The following is an 11,764-nucleotide window of genomic DNA, read 5'->3' as shown; positions in this document are numbered from 1 at the left end:
AGAGCTGGATCAGATAAACCTGTCCCCCACTGGTGCTGGAGGTCGGTGGAAGCGATCTCAAAGCTGCTCTGATTCACAGGTTGGGGAATGTCATGAATATCTGTCAACATGAAGCTCTGACCTGGAACGTTTTTTGAAATGTAAGCCTTTATTTTACTGAATAATTGCACAAATTTTTCCATAAATAGATTTTGTCTCACAAAGTTTGTCGTTCTACAAATTTCTAAGGTGTCCTCCCCCATGGGGGCTGTGCCCCGCACTGCAATAAGGACACCATCTATAATGTTTCATTGAATAGCTCCAGGGCTGCTCAGTGGCGCAGTGGGTAGCACTGCTGGAGTCTTTCTGCATGGAGTTAACATGTTCTCCCTGAGGATGCGTGGGTTCTCTCCGGGTACTGCGGCTTCCTCCCACAGTCCAAAAACAGGACTGGAAGGTTAATTGACTTGGCTATATTCTCCTTAGGTATGAGTGTGTGTGTGAATGGCTGTTTGTCCTGTTTGTCTCTGTCTTGCCCTGCAATGGACTGGAGACCTGTCCAGGGTGTAACCCTCCTCTCTGTCCATGGTGGACCCCGCCTCTCTGTCCAGGGTGGACCCCTCCCCTCTGTCCAGGGTGGAACCCTCCTCTCTGTCCATGGTGGACCCCGCCTCTCTGTCCATGGTGGACCCCGCCTCTCTGTCCAGGGTGGACCCCTCCCCTCTGTCCAGGGTGGACCCCGCCTCTCTGTCCAGGGTGGACCCCGCCTCTCTGTCCAGGGTGGACCCCTCCTCTCTGTCCAGGGTGGACCCCTCCTCTCTGTCCATGGTGGACCCCGCCTCTCTGTCCATGGTGGACCCCGCCTCTCTGTCCAGGGTGGACCCCTCCTCTATGTCCATGGTGGACCCCGCCTCTCTGTCCAGGGTAGACCCCTCCTCTCTGTCCATGGTGGACCCCGCCTCTCTGTCCAGGGAGGACCCCGCCTCTCTGTCCAGGGTGGACCCCTCCTCTATGTCCATGGTGGACCCCGCCTCTCTGTCCAGGGTGGACCCCTCCTCTCTGTCCATGGTGGACCCCCCCTCTCTGTCCAGGGAGGACCCCGCCTCTCTGTCCAGGATAGACCCCTCCTCTCTGTCCAGGGTGGACCCCTCCCGTCTGTCCAGGGTGGACCCCTCCTCTCTGTCCAGGATAGACCCCTCCTCTCTGTCCAGGGTGGACCCCTCCTCTCTGTCCAGGGTGGACCCCTCCCCTCTGTCCAGGGTGGAACCCTCCTCTCTGTCCAGGGTGGACCCCTCCCCTCTGTCCAGGGTGGACCCCTCCCCTCTGTCCAGGGTGGAACCCTCCTCTCTGTCCAGGGTGGAACCCTCCCCTCTGTCCAGGGTGGACCCCTCCTCTCTGTCCAGGGTGGACCCCTCCCCTCTGTCCAGGGTGGACCCCTCCCCTCTGTCCAGGGTGGACCCCTCCCCTCTGTCCAGGGTGGACCCCTCCCCTCTGTCCAGGGTGGAACCCTCCTCTCTGTCCAGGGTGGACCCCTCCTCTCTGTCCAGGGTGGACCCCTCCCCTCTGTCCAGGTTGGAACCCTCCTCTCTGTCCAGGGTGGACCCCTCCTCTCTGTCCAGGGTGGACCCCTCCTCTCTGTCCAGGGTGGAACCCTCCTCTCTGTCCAGGGTGGACCCCTCCCCTCTGTCCAGGGTGGACCCCTCCCCTCTGTCCAGGGTGGACCCCTCCTCTCTGTCCAGGGTGGAACCCTCCTCTCTGTCCAGGGTGGACCCCTCCTCTCTGTCCAGGGTGGACCTCTCCCCTCTGTCCAGGTTGGAACCCTCCTCTCTGTCCAGGGTGGACCCCTCCTCTCTGTCCAGGGTGGACCCCTCCCCTCTGTCCAGGGTGGAACCCTCCTCTCTGTCCAGGGTGGACCCCTCCCCTCTGTCCAGGGTGGACCCCTCCTCTCTGTCCAGGGTGGAACCCTCCTCTCTGTCCAGGGTGGACCCCTCCTCTCTGTCCAGGGTGGACCCCTCCCCTCTGTCCAGGGTGGACCCCTCCTCTCTGTCCAGGGTGGAACCCTCCTCTCTGTCCAGGGTGGACCCCTCCTCTCTGTCCAGGGTGGACCCCTCCCCTCTGTCCAGGTTGGAACCCTCCTCTCTGTCCAGGGTGGACCCCTCCCCTCTGTCCAGGTTGGAACCCTCCTCTCTGTCCAGGGTGGACCCCTCCCCTCTGTCCAGGTTGGAACCCTCCTCTCTGTCCAGGGTGGACCCCTCCCCTCTGTCCAGGGTGGACCCCTCCTCTCTGTCCAGGGTGGAACCCTCCTCTCTGTCCAGGGTGGACCCCTCCCCTCTGTCCAGGGTGGACCCCTCCTCTCTGTCCAGGGTGGAACCCTCCTCTCTGTCCAGGGTGGACCCCTCCTCTCTGTCCAGGGTGGACCCCTCCCCTCTGTCCAGGTTGGAACCCTCCTCTCTGTCCAGGGTGGACCCCTCCCCTCTGTCCAGGTTGGAACCCTCCTCTCTGTCCAGGGTGGACCCCTCCCCTCTGTCCAGGTTGGAACCCTCCTCTCTGTCCAGGGTGGAACTGTTATGATCTGGCCTGTTTGCTCCTCCCTAATTAGTAATTCCTCTCCCTGCCTCAATTATAATTTATTCCTCTCACCTGTTTCCTCTGGTTTATATTCAGTTCAGCCTGAGCATTCAGTGCCAGATCATTACTTGTCTTTCTCAGTCTTTCTGTTCAGTTTTTATTTGGTTCATGTCCTGGATCCTAGCTGCCAGTGGAAAGAGGGTTTTTGTGTTTGTCTCGTCTCCTGATCGTCCACTGTTCCTCCCCGCAGAGTCCTCTGGGTTTTTGGCTCTATATGTGGGGAGGTTCAGTTTTTATCAAAGTAAGCCTGGCTCCAGGGAGGAGACCAGTTTAAAGTCCTGCTTCAAATTCCGGTTCCATGTCCTGTCTCAGCTACCCTCTTCCACTGAGCCTGCCTGTCTGCACCTGATCCTGTCTGCTCCTGTGCGTGACCAACTGGTCATACTTCTGGTCCCAGTCAGACTCTGAACCCTCCTGGGAGCCTGTGGATGCCTGGAAGTCTGGATCCTGCCCCCTGTTTCTGTTCCTGCCCCCTGTTTCTGTTCCTGCCTGATCTGGATCCTGCCTGTTTCTGTCTGTTCCTGTCTGTTCTGGATCCCTCACCAGGATCAGCTTCCACCATCACCTCTGGGACTGCAGCACTGGGGACACTCGTGGTCTGGACTGTTAAACCAGGCAAGTGACCAACACAGTTAATCTTCTATCAGTTGATCGTGGTCACTTACCTGTGTTTCTCACCCAGAGTGTCTGAGATTGGGCGGTGCCCCGCCCCCCGCCTGCAGTGTCCGCGAGCCACAGCTCCGCTTTGTTTTGTTTTTATTTTAATAAATCTTTGAACTTTCCTACTGACTGTCTCTCCTGAATAGTGGGTCCTTCTGTCCTCGTTTCATGAGAGGAACCCTCCCCTCTGTACAGGGTGGAACCCTCCCCTCTGTCCAGGGTGGAACCCTCCCCTCTGTCTGGGGTGGACCCTGCCTCTCGCCCATTGACTGTGGAGGGGCACCAGCACCCTTCGTTACCCCACTCAGGACAAGCATGTCAGATAATGGATGGATGGATGAATAGCTCCCACTCTGTGAAGGATGGCTACAGAGGTGGACCCAGACAGGTTTCATAGAGAGGCCCAGTCAGGGACCCATGGGCTCTGAGGGGCCCATGGGTCCCTGACTGGGCCTGATATGGATGTTCTGAACCTTCCATGTTTAATAAACGTAAAGACAGATTAGATTTTCTTTAGGAGGTGATCAATCTTAATATAACCCTACACACTAATCCTCCGTTTGCATGTTCCTGCTGATGGGATATTTAAAAAAAATATAAAATTCCCATCAAATGGATACCTGTTTGTAGAGGGGTGATATATCATTTTTTTGTAGAAAATATGTTTTTGGGATTTAATTATTCAGGCTAACGTCCTCCCTTCAATTAAAGAAAACCTTTTCATTTTAAAAAGTGTTCAGATCTAATTCCTTTCATTTTATTCAACATTTTTCTATGATGAAAAAAAAAACAGCTTTTATTGATTTAGTTGCTTTGTTTGAATGAAGCGTGCAGTGGGAAAAAAATATTCAACTATGTAGTCGACGGATTTCACTCAGTCGACACTTTATTTTTATCTCTGCAATGAGAGAACAGTTCATGGTAATCAGCCCTGTTCTGCTTTGGGCACAGTGTGTTCTCTTTACTTAATAAAGGAAAGTAGTCAGAGTCAAAACAAATTACAGACACTTTCCATCCTTTTTCAAACACGCTTGTCCCAAGTGGGGTGACGGGTGATGCTGGTGCCTATCTCCGCTGCCAATGGGCAAGAGGCGGGATTACCCTGGACAGGTCGCCAGTCTATCGCACTACAGACACTTTGATCAAATAGTAACATGTGATGAATAAACCTTGAGAAGGAATCTGGTTTGTTTCCGGAATAAGCTATGTCTGCAAACAAATGATGTCATGATCTTGGTGCTGATGTCTGCTTTGATTAGTTCCGCCCGGTTCTCGTCACCTGCTTATCTTATCCACCTGCTTTATTCTCTATTTAACCTGCCTTCTGACCAGTCATCAGAGCCAGATTATTTCTTTTTTTTTTTTTTTTTTACAGTGTCCTGTCTGGCAAGGTGGCAATAAGAATAATTGTCTTGATGCCAAAAGGAGCCCAACAGATTTTACTTTCACAAGTGTAGCGGTATCGCAATTGCCATACCGCTCCACTTGTTTCATGTATATAAATTGCTTTATTATAATTATGCAAGGAGTTTTACAGTTCATATGGACACTGCAATGTAAGTAGAGCAGAAAAACAGAAGAAGAAGAAGGAAAAAGAAAAAAAAAGGACAAAAGATGAAAGAAAGAGGAGATAGGAAGGAGACAATGACAAAACATTTTCAGTCTGCTTCAACACCTGTAATGAGATGGAGAAAAAAAAAAAAAAAAGAAAAAAGAACAGCACAACCAAAAAACATGGTACGAGATATACAATAAAGCAAACACCTTGAAACTATCGCTAACGTAATATTATTAAGTCTGACATGTACTCTGTGTTACCTGAAGATATGAATGTGGGGTTTCTGTTTGGAAGTGAATCTCTAAGTACCTGAAGCCTAGCACCTGTAGTTGTTTGTGAGGGTGAACTTGTGCATGTAAAGTTTTAACCATAGAAAAAAATGCTCAATGGTGGTTGTGGAGAGCCGGAGAGGCACACCCCCCAGAGCACTGAGTCCAGCGCCGGGAGACCCAAAGCCCCAGGCGCCCAAGGGGACCCCAGAAGCGAAGGCACCAAGGCGGGGCCAGCCCCGGAAACCAGACCCCACCAAGGCAGGAGGAGAGACAGCCACGAGGAAGCCCCCAAGCCACCGCCATGCCGGCGCCCCGGGGAGCCGCGGGGACGAGTCCGCGGGCCCCGCCGGCAGCCGGCCACCCCGAAGTAGGGCCGGGCGCCGAACACCAGCCCCCCCACGGCGCCGACCGAAACGCCCCAGCCCCACAGAGCACCGAAACACGCCCCGCCCCCCCGCACCAAGCCCCGGCGACCGGCCGCAACACCCACCGCGACCGCACCACCCAGGAAAACACTAAGACGGCCCCGCCCCCGGCCGGGGCCCATGCGCATCCGCCGCCAACCGGCCACGAGCGCCGCGGGACCCCCCCCAAAACGCCCCCCCCGGCCAAAAGCGCAGCCCCACCCCACCAAGACCGATGCCAACAGCGCGCAACGAAACACACCGCGCACAGAATCAGCCCGAGAGCAGAAAAGCCGCCCGGCGCAAAACCGCAAGAGGAGCAGACCGCAGCCGGCGCAACCACCCCCCCCCAGCAGCCCCGAGGGGCAGCACAAAGCCAGAGCGGAGCGAACCGCGCCGCCCCCCCACCGGACGATGCCAAAGCAGCCCAGCCACGTCCGCCACCCCCCCCGCAGCCCGCACCAGGCCCCGACACGCGGCCAGAGCAGCTCCGCCGCCCCGGCCCCCCATCACGCGCCGGTCATAGCCACCCCAGGCCCCCACCCGCCCCGCAGCCCCACCCGCCGCGATCAGCGGGAACAGAGCAGCCCCGCCATGCCTCCAGGAGGGAAAACCCACCCGAATACCCAGCCAGCGCAGCCAGCCCGCCCAGACCGGCCCCCCAACACTACCCCCGCCGGAGCCGCCCGGACCCCCACACACCAGCGGCGCGCCGCCAGCAGGACCCCCGCCCAGCAGGCCCGCCTGCCCCCCGAGAAAACAGACATGCCAAACCCCCCAAAGAAAAAAAGAGAAAAAAAAAAAAAAAAAAAAAAAAAAAAGGGGCCCCCACAATGCGACAGCGGACACCAGACACCGACCCGCCCGCAACCGCTCCCCCCCACCGAGGAAGAGAATAAAAAAAAAAAAAAAAAAAAATAGGTAAATAAATAAATTAATTAATAATTACAATTAAAATAAATAGGCAAGAGGAGAAGTGCGAGCGGAAAAACCGGAGCCCAAAACAGGACCCAAGACCCGCACCCCACCATGCCGCGCAGCTCCCCCCCTCCCCGAACCGATACCACAGAACCGGCACAGGAAAGAAACACCGCCCAGGAACCGGCATCGTAGCGAAGGCACCGGCACCGACCCCGAAAATCCCCGAACAACACCCAGCCCCACCCCGAAGCGGATCCAGTCCCAGGCCCCAGGGATCCGAGGCCCCAAGGGCACCCCACCCCCAGACAGGAGCCCCAGCAAAGCCCCGGCCGGCCGGGGCCAGTGGAGAGGCCGCCAGGAATGAGCCAGCAGTCCCCCGGGCATCCACCCCCAGCTCCACCAGTGCACCGGTGAGCCCCGACGCCAGCCAGCGGAGGGAGAGCAGGACGGGGGGAATGGGCTTCGCACTTAGCGGAGACTTGAGATGTATTTGGGAGAGGGTGCGGTTGAGACCCCAACCTGGGAAAGAAAAAAAAAAAAAAAAAAAAAAAAAAAAAAAAAAAAACACACCATCTCAATCATGCCTTCCCTCCCTAGTGCCCCCACTCGTACCACAGGAAAAAAAAAAAAAAAAAAAAAAAAAAAAAAAAAAAAATTGAATAAAATAATAATAATAATAAATAAAGAAAATAACAACGCAGACACACATTCACACATAACACTCACATCCAATAATACCAGGACCAAAAACCCGGTGACACCGGTGGTCGGTCCCGGGACTATCGGATGACCCCATAAGTGAACCTAAAATCCGGATGTGAGGGGAGGGGAGCGGCGACACCGCCACACCAACCCATCTCTTTCCTGCTTCAAGCCCGGCCCCCCACCCCGCACACGGACCGGACCACCCCCCGCAAGAGCCCCCCCCGGGACCGGGGCCCACCCATCCCGCGCCGGCCACCCAACCAGAACCGCCCCCCCCCCCGAAAAGAACAAAAAAAAAAAAAAAAAAAAAAAAAAAAAAAAACCTTCAACCAGGCACTTCATGCCCCTCCATCCAACCTTCTTTGGGGAGAGCAGTGGTGACAGCCCCGCCACCAGCAGGCCACCTAGGCCCCGCAGCCAGCCCCAGCCAAAACCACGGACCAGGTGGCCCGCCCTTCCTCCAGGCCCCAGACTCCAGGCGGCAGCCGGAGAACAGGGGTGTGAGAAGACCCCGATCCTCACTGCGCCCCGCTCGAATGTGGTGTTGTTGCGTGTTGCTCTCAGATGCAATTAAAACTGGGAGTACCAAGAGGGGGTGTCCGGCACACTCCACCCCCCCTCCAGGAGATAGACGGTGCCAGCACACCCTCCCCCTTCGACAACCCTCAACCCTCAATGTCTAGATGCGAGAGGGGATGGAGGAGGCCGACCGTGGTGAGGCCCATAAAATAAGCCCCCCCCCCCGGTGGCCCTGACCCCCACCCCCCGAAAATGCCCTACATAGATGTGTGTTGTGAAAATGATGTGGATGGAAGTGTCTAAAATGCAAAATAAAATTGGGGTGGGGGACGTCATCAGAAGGTGTGGCCCTCCAGTAACGACCCCCTCCCCAAAAACCTACATGTGTGGCCGAGTGATGGAGCAGGCAGAGGGAGGATTTCGGGGATGGGGAGCAAAGGACTGGGGTGCCTGCTGCACTCCCAGGGAGCCAGCTCCCCCGCTGACTCCAATAGGCACCCCCGTTCCCCGAGAGCCCCCCCAGAGAAGGGGGCCCCACCAGTTTCACCACCATAGCCCGGGGGCACGGGACCGGCAGCAGGACTCACCAGCCAGCCGGGCACGGAGCCGACTCCACCACCCCCCCCCCCGTCCTGTCCATCCAAAAAAATAATAATAAAAAAAATAAATAAATAAATAAGTAGATAAATAAATAAAATTAAAAAAAATAAATAAATAAATAAATAAAAAAAAAAAATAATAATAAAAAAAAAAAATAAATAAATAAATAAATAAAAAAATATAAAAGGAAGGTAAGAAAAAAAATAATAATAATAAATAAATAAATGAATAAGGGAAGGGACAATCCCAGCCGGCCAGCCAACGCGCAACACGCAGAGCCCCCACCCCGGACGAAGCCCCACCAGGGGGCAGCACGGACCAGGACCAAGACAGGGAGCCAGACCCAAAGCCCTTCAAAGATCTTCTTCCCTCTATCACCACCCCCCAGCCCCCCTCCGGAGATGTAATCCCTCCCCTACAATAACAATCAAGCTACTCACCACACAAGCGACAGAAGACATCCAGGCCGAGATCATACCTACTCCCCCTCCCTCCCCTTCCCCCACTTACAGAGTGCAAACCCGTGAGGGGGTAAGCACTTGCCATAGGTGTTAATGTCCATGCCCCCCCCAGCCCAGCAGGCCCCGAGGCACCCCGGCACACCAGAGGCCGTGGCAGCAGGGACAGACAGCCAGGCGTACACCGGCCCAGAACCCAAGCAGCACTCCCCACAGAACCCGAACCCCCGAACCCCCACCGGGGACCCCGCCCATGGGCAATGCGCCCCAGGGATCCCAGGCCCAAGGAGCCACCCCAGACCCACCCCGCAGTAGGGCCGGGCAATGCCCAAAAACCCCCGGCACCGGCGCCAGCACCCCCACCCCGACCCCGGCCCCCGAACGACTCCCCCCAACACCGGTCCCACAGCACCAATCCGAAGAAGAAGAAAGCCACACAACACAGCTAAGCGCAAATCCCGAGCCCCACTCCAAGCCCCGATCCCCCCGCCCACACACCCCCTCCCACACAAAAAACAAACAAAAACAAAAAAATTATAATATTCTCCCCCTCACCGGAGAAGAACGGCCGCAAACAAGCCAGTGCCCAACACCCACCGCCACACCACGAGGACCCCTCCACCCAGATGCTCCTCCCCAGAAAAGTCAACATGCCTGCCCTCCCAGGAGACAGGCAAGCCCGCCGAACAGGAATCCCCCCGGCAGCGCACCGCCGGCATGCGGGGGCCCGAGCAGCCCCAACAGAAACAACACCGGAAGGCAGACAAGGACGAACCGACGGCACCAACCAAGCCCCCAGGCGGACTCCCCCACCCAAAAACACAACGAAACCACCCCGCCCCCACCGACCACAGCAAACACAGCCGCAAGGCAAAGCAAAGGACAGAGCAGCCCCACCCGGCGCACGCCTGAGAGCCAGAGCAGCAAGGCCGCCCCAGCCGCCAGAAGCCGGCACAAGCAGCAAAAAGAAAGCAGCAGACGCGACCCCACCACCCCCGCCGCGCCCGGCGCGAAAGCAGCACGACCCACCCCGCTCCGGCCCCGCACCGCCCACAGGCCGCCGAGAGGAGGACGGCCACGCCGGCCACGGCCCGTCCCCCCCCCGCCGCCAAACACCGAGCAACCCTCCACTCCCAAGCCGCGCACGATGCACCGCACCACGCGTCACCGGCACCCGCCCCAACAGAGCGAAGCCACACCCCGACCCGGGGGCACTCCAAAGGGACCCCCGACGCCCGCAACCCGCCCACAACAGACACACACGAACCCTGGCCACAGGCGCGACCACCCACGCCCCCCCCGGACGACGCAACCACGGCAAGCACCACGGCCAACCACCGAAACCCGGCACCGGAAGACGAGGCACGCCCCGACGCCCCGCAGAGCAGAAGCACCCCGGCCAGCACCACAAAAGAACCGATGCCCGGCGCCCAGCCCCACCCAGCAGCAGCACAGCCACCAGGCCAGTAGCCCACGTCCGCCACCACGGAACCCCCCAAGAGCACCGCACGCGGCCGCCGCAGGACCCCCCCCGCGGCGCCCCAGACCCCGCCCCGACGGGGGCAACAGTCCCCCGGGCCAGACCCGCCAGGCACCCCGCTCCGAGCACCCCCCCGAGCCCCCAGGACCCAAGGACCCCCCGAACTAGCCCCCGCGCCCCACAAGACGCACCCCATAGCCCCCCACTACACTAAGTGATGGAGCCGATCAAGGGAGCCCAGAGAGATCGGTCTGATGGGGATGCAGATGCTGTCTCAAGATTAATATGATCCAACAACAGATCTCTGTACTGATTGATGTTGAGTTTATCCTTACTCTTCCAATTCATGAGGATAGTTTTCTTTGCGATACATAATGCAGTGAATGCCAAGCAAACCGATTTTTTTCCCATAGAGCTTCCCTCAAAGTCACCCAGCAAGCAAACTGAAGGGGAAATTAGGATTTTACAACCCAGGCACAGTGATAGATCCTTACATACCTGTACCCAGAATCTCTGAACCGGCGTGCATAACCATAGCGCGTGAAAATAATTATCAAGTCGATTGCCTGTGCATTGTGGACAGATGTTAGATTGCGCAAAACCCATCTTGAATAATCTTTGACCTGTATAGTGCACTCTGTGGAGGATTTTGTATTGTATTAATTGTAAATTGGGGTTTCTGGTCATGTTAAAAGTTCTTAGACATATCTGAGCCCAGATGTTTTGTTCAAAGCTGGCTGATAAATCCTCCTCCCATTTAGTAATAGGAAGAGATATTGTATCATCCAGTTTAGTCAGTGTCCTGTATGATTTAGACAGTAGTTTGGGGGGGGTTAACTCTAGAAACTCTGATATTTTAGTTGGAATTATTAAACCTCCATCAATATGCTTAAATTTATTTCTAATTATAGCTTTGATTTGCTCATATTCTAAGAATTTATTTTTGTTAATGCCATATTGCAAATTTAATCTAGCGAATGTGATAAACTCCGTACCTTCAAACAAATGATCCAGATAGTTAATACCTTTATTCTTCCAGTACGGAAAGTTTATCACATTATTGTTTTGTAGAATGTCAGGGTTATCCCAGATGGGTGTACGACTGCACGGGATAAGTGATGAGTTCGTTATTTTTAGAAATTCCCACCATGCTGTCAGGGAAGAGCTGATGTTAATATTTTTGAAACATGGGTGCCGTTTGATCTTAGAGCTAATAAACGGCAAATCTGAGATTATTATATTACTGCATATTTCCTGTTCTGTGTCTATCCAGGGCTCATCTAAGGGATTATGTTTTATCCATTTAGAGATGTATTGTAATCTATTTGCTAAGTAGTAGTATTGGAAGTTAGGTAAATCTAGTCCCCCTCTGTCTTTAGTTTTCTGTAGTGTTTTTAAGATGATACGATGGGGTTTGTCCTTCCAAAGAAATTTAGAGATGGAAGAATCTAGAGATTTAAACCATTCCAGATTGCCATTCCAGATTGCCAGATTATTTCGAACCCTTGAGTTTTCTGCTTTTATTCATCCATCATCACATCTCACATTCACACTTCTGATGGAACGTTCGGACAAAAACC

Source organism: Cyprinodon tularosa, unplaced genomic scaffold, assembly GCF_016077235.1.
Source record: "Cyprinodon tularosa strain WSP-4 unplaced genomic scaffold, ASM1607723v1 ctg1510, whole genome shotgun sequence".
In the NCBI taxonomy this organism is placed as follows: domain Eukaryota; kingdom Metazoa; phylum Chordata; class Actinopteri; order Cyprinodontiformes; family Cyprinodontidae; genus Cyprinodon; species Cyprinodon tularosa.
This window is presented reverse-complemented; position numbering follows the sequence as displayed.